General features: G+C 38.3%; 1 protein-coding gene across 2 annotated transcripts in view; it reads left to right on the top strand.

Moving 5' to 3' along the window:
- Positions 1 to 20: 20 nt before the first annotated feature.
- KBTBD3 (kelch repeat and BTB domain containing 3) overlaps positions 21 to 8952 on the top strand; it is a 76119-nt gene continuing 67187 nt past the window's right edge. The window contains exon 1 of one of the 2 annotated variants that reach the window (XM_070384356.1): positions 21 to 160. The gene's annotated coding sequence lies outside the window, so the exon portion shown is untranslated. The other variant, XM_070384358.1, reaches the window with a different exon arrangement.

The raw sequence follows: 8952 nt of genomic DNA, 5'->3' as shown, positions 1-8952 counted from the left end.
GGCGGGGCCTCGGGGGCGCGAGGGGCGGGACGGAGGCGCGGCGCGTACCGGCGGGCGCTCAGACTTGAAGAAGAGGCAGCGCGACAGTGGCGGGAGCCAATCGCAGCCAGGCCTCGGGAGCGGAGAGGCCGGGCTGGAGACTTCGGAGACCGCGGTGCAGGTGGGTGATCGCGGGGCACCGGGGGAGCGTCGGGGGCCCGCCTCGTTCCCGGGCCAGGGCCGGCCTCATCGTCCGCAAAGCCGAGGGCTCTCTGGCCTCGGTCGCCCATGCCGCTCGTCTTGAGCCGGGGCGAGGGGGCTTCCGTGACACAGGGCGCCGCGGGGCGCTTCGGGAGTTGTTTCCAGGGCCCCGGGTTGCCTCCCCCAACACCCGACCCCGGAGGCCTGAGCGCCCCGAGGCCCTTCCGGCCCTATGCCCGCCCCGGCCCCCAACCCCGCCTCACTCCTTCTGGAGCGGCACGGCCCCCGCCTTAAGCCGAGAGAGACTTCGGGCGAGCCACGGAGCCGTGCAGAGGCCGTCAAGGGATCCAGGGGCTGTTTCTTCGTTTGCCAAGCCCGGGCCGGAGCCCTGGGGAGAAAAGTGAGGATTCTGTTGTTGAGGCGCCGGTGGTTCCGTTCTTATTACGGGTCCTGGCTCTGAAAGCAACGGAACCAAGTTAAATAGTTTCAGGAGCCCTTCATAGTTGCTCTGCGCCTTTGCTCAGATGTTTGTGATCAAAGATCTTGCGGCTTTGGGGCCAGGGAACAGTTGAGATCTGTAGATGAATATAAATGCCCATCTTTGAGATAGATTAAATGCCACGCTGTGTGATTCAGCCAATTCCCTTCTTCCTTTGGCTGCCAGAGAATATTAACTAAAGGCCAGCAGTAGTACTTAACAGTTACCTGCGGCTTACTTCCGTCTTTTTTAAAATGGGTTCTATTCTATTTTCATTTATATTTATTTCTGTTAACTTTTCGTGATATCAGCCCCCCTCCAGTCATTTCAACTAAATGGGATCTTGAACACAAGCAAACACAAATCCTCAAAGGGCTTTAAAATTAATAACTCGCTTCACATATCAGTGTGGCTAATACTAAAAACGTGTCAGGTGCTTTATCTGCTTACAGTCTGGCAAAGAAGATGAACCATGTACAAAAAACTACAGAAAGAGAAAATGTAAAGATATGTAAAGTATGAAGTGCTGATACCCATACCAGCAATGATTGTTACTAATTTCTCTATTTTTAATGTTGTGTAGCTAAGCATCATATTAAAACTTTTCCATTCTTGTTTATTTGAACTTTTACAATTTTGGTATATTTATGTTTCTAAACCACTTATATGTTCATTATCTCACGTGTTCTATGCAGTAATTTTTACTGATGCAGAAACTGAGATGAGAAAGAGAATTTATGGGATTACTTAAACTCAGATTTAGAAATTTATGGTCTACCCTTTTACTATTCAACTAAGCTTTGTGTATTCACTCTATAGAGCCTAATGTAGGCAGGTAATGTAGTGATTATTTGTACTTGTTCTCTCAGAATATTCTCCGCAACTTCCATCATCACATTCCTTGTTTTTCTTTGTCATTCAGGTCTCAAATGTCATACCAAAGAGAATGTCTCCATGGAACATGTATAGAAAGCTCACTCTTACCATTCCCTAACCCCCAGCCCTGAGCCTTACCTTAGTCGACACTCTTTATAGGTTTGTTTAATGTAATCCCCTTCCCCATCTACTTTTATTTTTTATTTTTTTATTTTTTTTTGAGGATTCATTGAACATTTATTTGGACAGGGTACGGAGTTGAGAGTGTCACTTCCTAGGCACCCCATCTACTTTTAAAATTCTTACTTGTCCTTGAAGGCTTAGCTCAAATCTAAAGGACTACCACAGCGTACTAAAAAAAAAAAAAAAAAAAAAAAATATAAAAAAATATATATATATATATATATACACACACACACACACATATAGTCTATACAATTCGTTTGACAATTATTCTAGTACTATTTTATGACATCTCTTCTGTTGGCCTGAATTATTTATATGTGTGTTATCTTGCAAATTAGAATGTGAACTGCTCAAGGGGGATTTCCTGTGTATCTTGTCCTTTACAAATAGTTTACTTCAGCAAATGTTTTTGATGAACTTTTAATAGATTTTACTCTTCATAAGCCAATACTGATATTTATATTCTACCTTTACTTTTTTTACTTTTTTCTTAAAGACATATAAAGTGTGAAGTTAATAGCTTGCCTAATTATATGCAATAAACCCAAAAATGTATTGCAGTATTTTTTACTGCATTGGTTAGGGAAAAAAAAAGGACTAAAGCTTCTGAGAGCATTCGTCTTGCCAGATCCTGATCTGTGGCTTCTTAGGATTATGAGAGACTTGTGTTCTATTTTCAGTTCTATCACCAGTTATCTTTGTGACTTTGGGTAAATAACATAACCTCTCCCAAGTATCAGTTTTAGTAGAAAAGTATCAAGTGAAATATATCTCTAAAATTTGGTGATTTTTTTTTTTTTTTTTTTTAGGTAGTGTTCATTAGTTTTTTATTCTGTTGCAAAATCTTGATTTCCCCTATTCCTTTAATTCCTGTATCTGATCTGTCCCAAAGTTCTATTGGTTCTATTTCTAAAATAGAGCTAAAATATATTTCTAGTCTCTAGTCTAAACCATCGTCATTTCTAACCTGAAATACTGATTAGTTTTCTATCTTGTTCAGGAAAGGGAAACATTCTCTTCCTGTGTCTGTCCTCCATGACAAGCACTCCTGAACCAGTCTTCAGAGCTAAGTTTATAAGGCTGTGCTCTTAAGCACAGTGCTGTAGGCCTCTTTATTTAAGCTAAGGAGAGAGGAAACCTGAAAAGTGTTGTGGCACAGAAAAGAAGGGGGAACTAGTTAACAGTGTGAACACCTCTGAGAGGTTATAAGATGAGGGGAGAGAAGTTAGCATTTGACTGCAAGTTCAGAGTGTGGTGACATTGACATGAACAGTTTATATTCATTTTTATTTGTATTATTTATTTATTTTATTGAAGTATAGGTGGCTTACAATGTTTTGAGTATACAGCCAAATGATTACATTATATATATATATATGTATATGTATATAAATGAGACTTTGAATATAGTGCCCTATGCTATACAGTAGGTCCTTGTTTATTTTATATATGTAATGTGTATCCTTTAATTCCCAGGTCTCAGTTTATCTCTTCCCCTATTTCCCTTTTGGTAACCATCAATTATTTTTCTATGTCTGTGAGCTTATTTCTGTTTTTAAAGTCAGTTTAATTGTATCATTTTTTAGATTCCACATAATAAGTGATATCATATATTTATCTTTCTGTGTCTGATTTATTTCACTTAGTGTGATAATCTCTAGGTCCATCCATGTTGCTGCAAATGGTATTATTTCATTCTTTTAAATGGCTGAGTACTATTGCATTTATATATCTGTCACATCTTCTTTATCCGTTCATATGCTGATGGACATTTAGGTTGCTTCCTTGTCTTGGCTATTGTTAATAGTGCTGCTGTGAACATAGGGTGCATGTATCTTTTCTAATTAGACTTTTTTTCTTTCTTGAATATATGTGGGATTGCTTGATCATGTGGTAATTTCGTTTTGTTTTTAAGAAGCCTTCATACTGTTCTCCATAGTGGCTGAACCAGTTTATATTGCTACCAGTAGTGTAGGAGAGTTCCCTTTTCTCCACATGCTCTGTAGCATTTATTTGTAGGTTTTTTTGATGATGGTCATCCTGACTCATGTAAGGTGGTACCTCATTGTAGTTTTAATTTGCATTTTCCTTATAATAAATGATGTTGAGCATCTTATTATGTGCCTGTTGGCCATCTGTGTGTCTTCTTTGGAGAAATGTCTGTTTAGGTCTTCTGTCTATTTTATGATTAGGTTGTTGATTTTGATATTGTGTTGTATAAGCTGTTTGTATATTTTAGAAATTAAGACTTTGTTGATTGTACTGTTTGCAAATATTTTCTCCCATTCTGAAGGTTGTCTTTTTGTTTTGTTTATTATTTCTTTTTCTGTGCAATAGATTTTAAGTTTAATTAGATCCTATTTGTTTATATTTGCTTTTGTTTCCAATTCTAGGGGAGAGATACAAAAATGTTGCTGGGATTTATGTCAAAGAGTTTGTTTTCCTCTAGGAGTTTTATAATATTGGGTTTTGCATTTAGATCTTTAATCCATTTTGAGTTTTTTTTTTTTTTTTATCTGTATATGTGTTAAAGAATATTCTAATTTTATTCTTTTACCTGTAGCTGTCCACTATTCTCAGCAGCTCTTATTGAAGAGACCATCTTCTCTGTTGTGTTGTAATTGATTGACTATAAGTGTGTGGGTTTATTTCTGGGCTTTCTGACCTTTTGCATTGATCTGTGTGTGTGTTTGTACCAGTACAATACTGTTTTGATTATTCTAGCTTTGTATAGGCTGAAGTCAGGGAGCATGATTCCTCCAGCTCCATTCTTCTTTCTTAAGATTGTTTTGGCTCTTTTGGGTCTTTTGTTTTCCATACAAATTTAAAAAAATTTTTGGTTCAGTGACAGGAACAATGTTAATAGAGTGAAAGAGAAGAACCTGATTGTAGTGGATTGAGATAATAACTGGTTGCAAAGTTACTGCAGACAATTCTTTAAAGAATTTTTTCTGGGAATAAAAGAATAGGATGATAGCTAGCAGAGAGTGCAAGGTCAAATGATAGATTTTTGTTTGATGTTTGTTTAAAGATGGGAGATAGTAAAACTTGTATACTGATAGAAAATGTTCAGTAGAGTGGGAGAAATTGTGAATGTATGAGTTTGTATGTGTGTTCACCACTCAGAAGTGTACTCCACAGTGGAGGACCTTGTCTCTAATGTTTTTGACTCTGTGTCCAATCTCTGGAATAGTGCTTACTACAATAATAGTTACTTCATAAATATTCTAATATTTGTTGAATAAATGAAAATTTAGACTCTATTTATCTTAACTTCTTTCAATTCATTCTTTACACATCAGCCAGATGGATTATTTTAAAAAAATAAATCGGATTATGTCCCTATCTAGTTCAGTTTTCCATAAATCCAGTAGGAAGTCAAGAAACACCCGAAGTAACAGGCAAATTTGGCCTTGGAATATGGAATGAAGCAGGACCAAGGCTAATAGAGTTTTGACAAGAGAATGCACTGGTCATAGCAAACACCTTCTTCCAACAGCACAAGAGAAGACCCTAACATGGACATCAGCAGATGGCCAACACCAAAATCAGATTAATTATATTCTTTGCAGCCAAAGATGGAGAAGCTCTATACAGTCAGCAAAAACAAGACCGGGAGCTGACTGTGGCTCAGATCATGAACACCTTATTGCCAAATTCAGACTTAAATTGAAGAAAGTAGGGAAAACCACTGGACCATTCAGGTATGACCTAAATTAAATCCCTTACGACTATACAGTGGCAGTGATAAGTATATTTAAGGGACTAGATATGACAGACAGAGTACCTGATGAACTATGGATGGACGTTCATGACACTGTACAGGAGAGAGGGATCAAGACCATCCCTAAGAAAAATAAATGCAAAAAAGCAAAATGGCTGTCTGAGGAGGTCTTACAAATAGCTGTGGAAAGAAGGGAAGCGAAAAGCAGAGGAGAAAAGGAAAGATATACCCATTTGAATACAGAGTTCCAAAGAATAGCAAGGAGAGATAAGAAAGCCTTCCTCGGTGATCAGTGCAAAGAAATAGAGGAAAACAATAGAAGGGGAAAGACTAGAGATCTCTTCAAGAAAATTAGAAATACCAAAGGAACATTTCATGCAAAGATGGGCTCAATAAAGGACAGTAATGGTATGGACCTAACAGAAGCAGAAGATACTAAGAAGAGGTGGCAAGAATACACAGAAGAACTATACAAAAATGATCTTCACAACCCAGATAATCACAATGGTGTGATCACTCACCTAGAGCCAGACATCCTGGAATGTGAAGTCAAGTGGGCCTTAGGAAGCATCACTATGAACAAAGCTAGTGGAGGTGATGGAATTCCATTTGAGCTATTTCAAATCCTGAAAGATGATGCTGTGAAAGTGCTGCACTCAATATGCCAGCAAATTTGGAAAACTGAGCAGTGGCCACAGGACTGGAAAAGGTCAGTTTTCGTTCCAATCCCAAAGAAAGGCAATGCCAAAGAATGCTCAGACTACCACACAATTGCACTCATCTCACATGCTAGTAAAGTAATGCTCAAAATTCTCCAAGCCAGGCTTCAACAATACGTAAACCGTGAACTTCCAGATGTTCAAGCTGGATTTAGAAAAGACAGAGGAACCAGAAATCAAATTGCCAACATCTGCTGGATCATTGAAAAAGCAAGAGAGTTCCAGAAAAGCATCTATTTCTGCTTTATTGACTATGCCAAAGCTGTTCACTGTGGATCACAACAAACTGAAAAATTCTTCAAGAGATGGGAATACCAGAGCACCTGACCTGCCTCTTGAGAAACCTATATGCAGGTCAGGAAGCAACAGTTAGAACTGGACATAGAACAACAAACTGATTCCAAATAGGGAAAGGAGTACATCAAGGCTGTATATTGTCATCCTGCTTATTTAACTTGATGCAGAGTACATCATGAGAAACGCTAGGCTGGATGAAGCACAAGCTGGAATCAAGATTGCCGAGAGAAATCTCAATAACCTCAATAATCTCAGGTTTACAAATGACACCACCCTTATGGCAGAAAGCAAAGAAGAGCTAAAGAGCCTCTTGATGAAAGTGAAAGAGGAGAGTGAAAAAGTTGGCTTAAAGCTCAACATTCAGAAAACTAAGATCATGGCATCACGTCCCAACAGTTCATGGAAAATAGATGGGGAAACAGTGGCAGACTTTATTTTTTTGGGCTCCAAAAATCACTGCAGATGGTGACTGCAGCCATGAAATGAAAAGATGCTTGCTCCTTGGAAGAAAAGCTCTGACCAGCCTAGACAGCATATTCAAAAGCAGAGACATTACTTTGCCATCAAAGGTCTGTCTAGTCAAGGCTATGGTTTTTCCAGTAGTGATGTATGGATGTGAGAGTTGAACTATAAAGAAAGCTGAGGGCTGAAGAACTGATGCTTTTGAACTGTGGTTTGTAGAAGACTCTTGAGAGTCCCTTGGACTTCAAGGAGTCCAACCAGTCTATCCTAAAGGAGATCAGTCCTGAGTGTTCATTGGAAGGACTGATTTTGAAGCTGAAACTCCCGTACTTTGGCCTTCTGATGCGAAGAGCTGACTCATTTGAAAAGAACCTGATGCTGGGAAATATTGAAGGCAGGAGAATAAGGGGACAACAGAGGATGAGATGGTTGGATGGCATCACCAACTCAATGGACATGGGTTTGAGTAAGGTCCGGGAGTTGGTGATGGACAGGGAGGTCTGGCGTGCTGCAGTCCATGCAGTTGGAATGAGTCAGACACAACTGAGTGACATAACTGAAATCCAGCTGCGCTTAGAATAAAATTCCAGTTCCTTGCGTCTTACAAGATCCTGCACGAGGTAGCACCAGCCTTCTGTAGGCCTGTCTCTCCAACATTCTTGCTGTCATTAACTACACTCCAACAATGCTGGCCTTAGGTCATATTCTAAAACTGAATGACCCTTTCCCACTTTAGGGCTTAATACATAATTTCTCTCACCACCCCTTACCTTCTCATCTTTCAGGTGTTAACTTATGAAACCAGTTCAGGAAGGCTCTCCCTGAAATTATAGTGGATTGAAAGCATGTTCTCTGGAGCCAAACTTTCTGGGTTTATAGCCTATCTCACTGCTTACTTGCTATCCATTATTATTTTCAAGATTTTGTTTCAAGACACTGTTAAACCATTTTTCACATTTTATTTCACATACATAGGTAATGACAAATATATCATGACTTCTGCCCAGAAGTGATTATAAGATATATATCAATTTCAGGTATATTAAGTCTCATATTCCCTGGGTCTATAAAATAGAGATAATAGTAGTATCTATTTTATGGTAGTTGTTTTGGAGATTAAAGAGTAGGTAAAGATGTAGTTACAGAGTCTGGCACAGAGTAAGGTTATGTAAGTTTTGTAAGTTTTCGCTGTTACCATTGCATTATCTGCAATTGAATACCATCCACTGTTCATTTTTATTTTCTTTTTCCAGTTGTTTCTTCACAGAATGTATTATAATTTATAATTTGTCAGTCTTCTTTTCTATATACTAAACATCAGGAAAGCAGTGATCATGTCTGCCTTTATTCTCCTTGCTATCTGTAGTGTGTAATTCACTACCTGGCATATAGTTAGCACTCTGTAATAAATATTGAAATAGAATAGCTAGAAATGTCAGTGACTAAACTTCTATCAATGGGAGACTTAAAGAAATCAGAGCCTGCATCAGTCATAACACAGCTTTAGTTTAATATTCTTCTATCAATTTGCATATGTTCCTTTGTTGTTACTTAATATCAAAAGCTTGGTTATTAGGCTTGGTGCCTGTACTTTTAGTGACTAAATTTTTTTAAATCAAATTATAATGGAAGACATTAAAGGAAAAAAAAACAAGTGAAATTTTGAAAATTGATTCAGTGTTTTCAGCAGGAAGGTGAAGAGAAAAATGCCATTTAACTGTGACACAGCTTTTTATGACTTGGAAATTTTCATTCTCATGGCAAGCCCTTTTAAAAATAATCGTATCAACCTTGTACACACATTTTAAAAAGTAAGCAAAATTAATTTGCTGAGATACTCACATTCAGAGCCTAACTCTTCTGTTCACCTTCAACTTAAAGTTGGAATGTCCATGTTTTTCTATATACATTGTTCTCTGTTATCAGGAGCATTAGTGATGTATGATTTTTTAAACAAAGTCAGTGTCCATTTTTATCTTCAGGGTTTTCTTCCAAGACTGATACACATCTTTCACATTTTGATGCACATA

The sequence above is a fragment of the Bos mutus genome, chromosome 15, assembly GCF_027580195.1.
Source record: "Bos mutus isolate GX-2022 chromosome 15, NWIPB_WYAK_1.1, whole genome shotgun sequence".
Lineage (NCBI taxonomy): Eukaryota > Metazoa > Chordata > Mammalia > Artiodactyla > Bovidae > Bos > Bos mutus.
The sequence above is the reverse complement of the archived record's forward strand: the minus strand, read 5'-3'. Positions and strand labels throughout refer to the sequence as shown.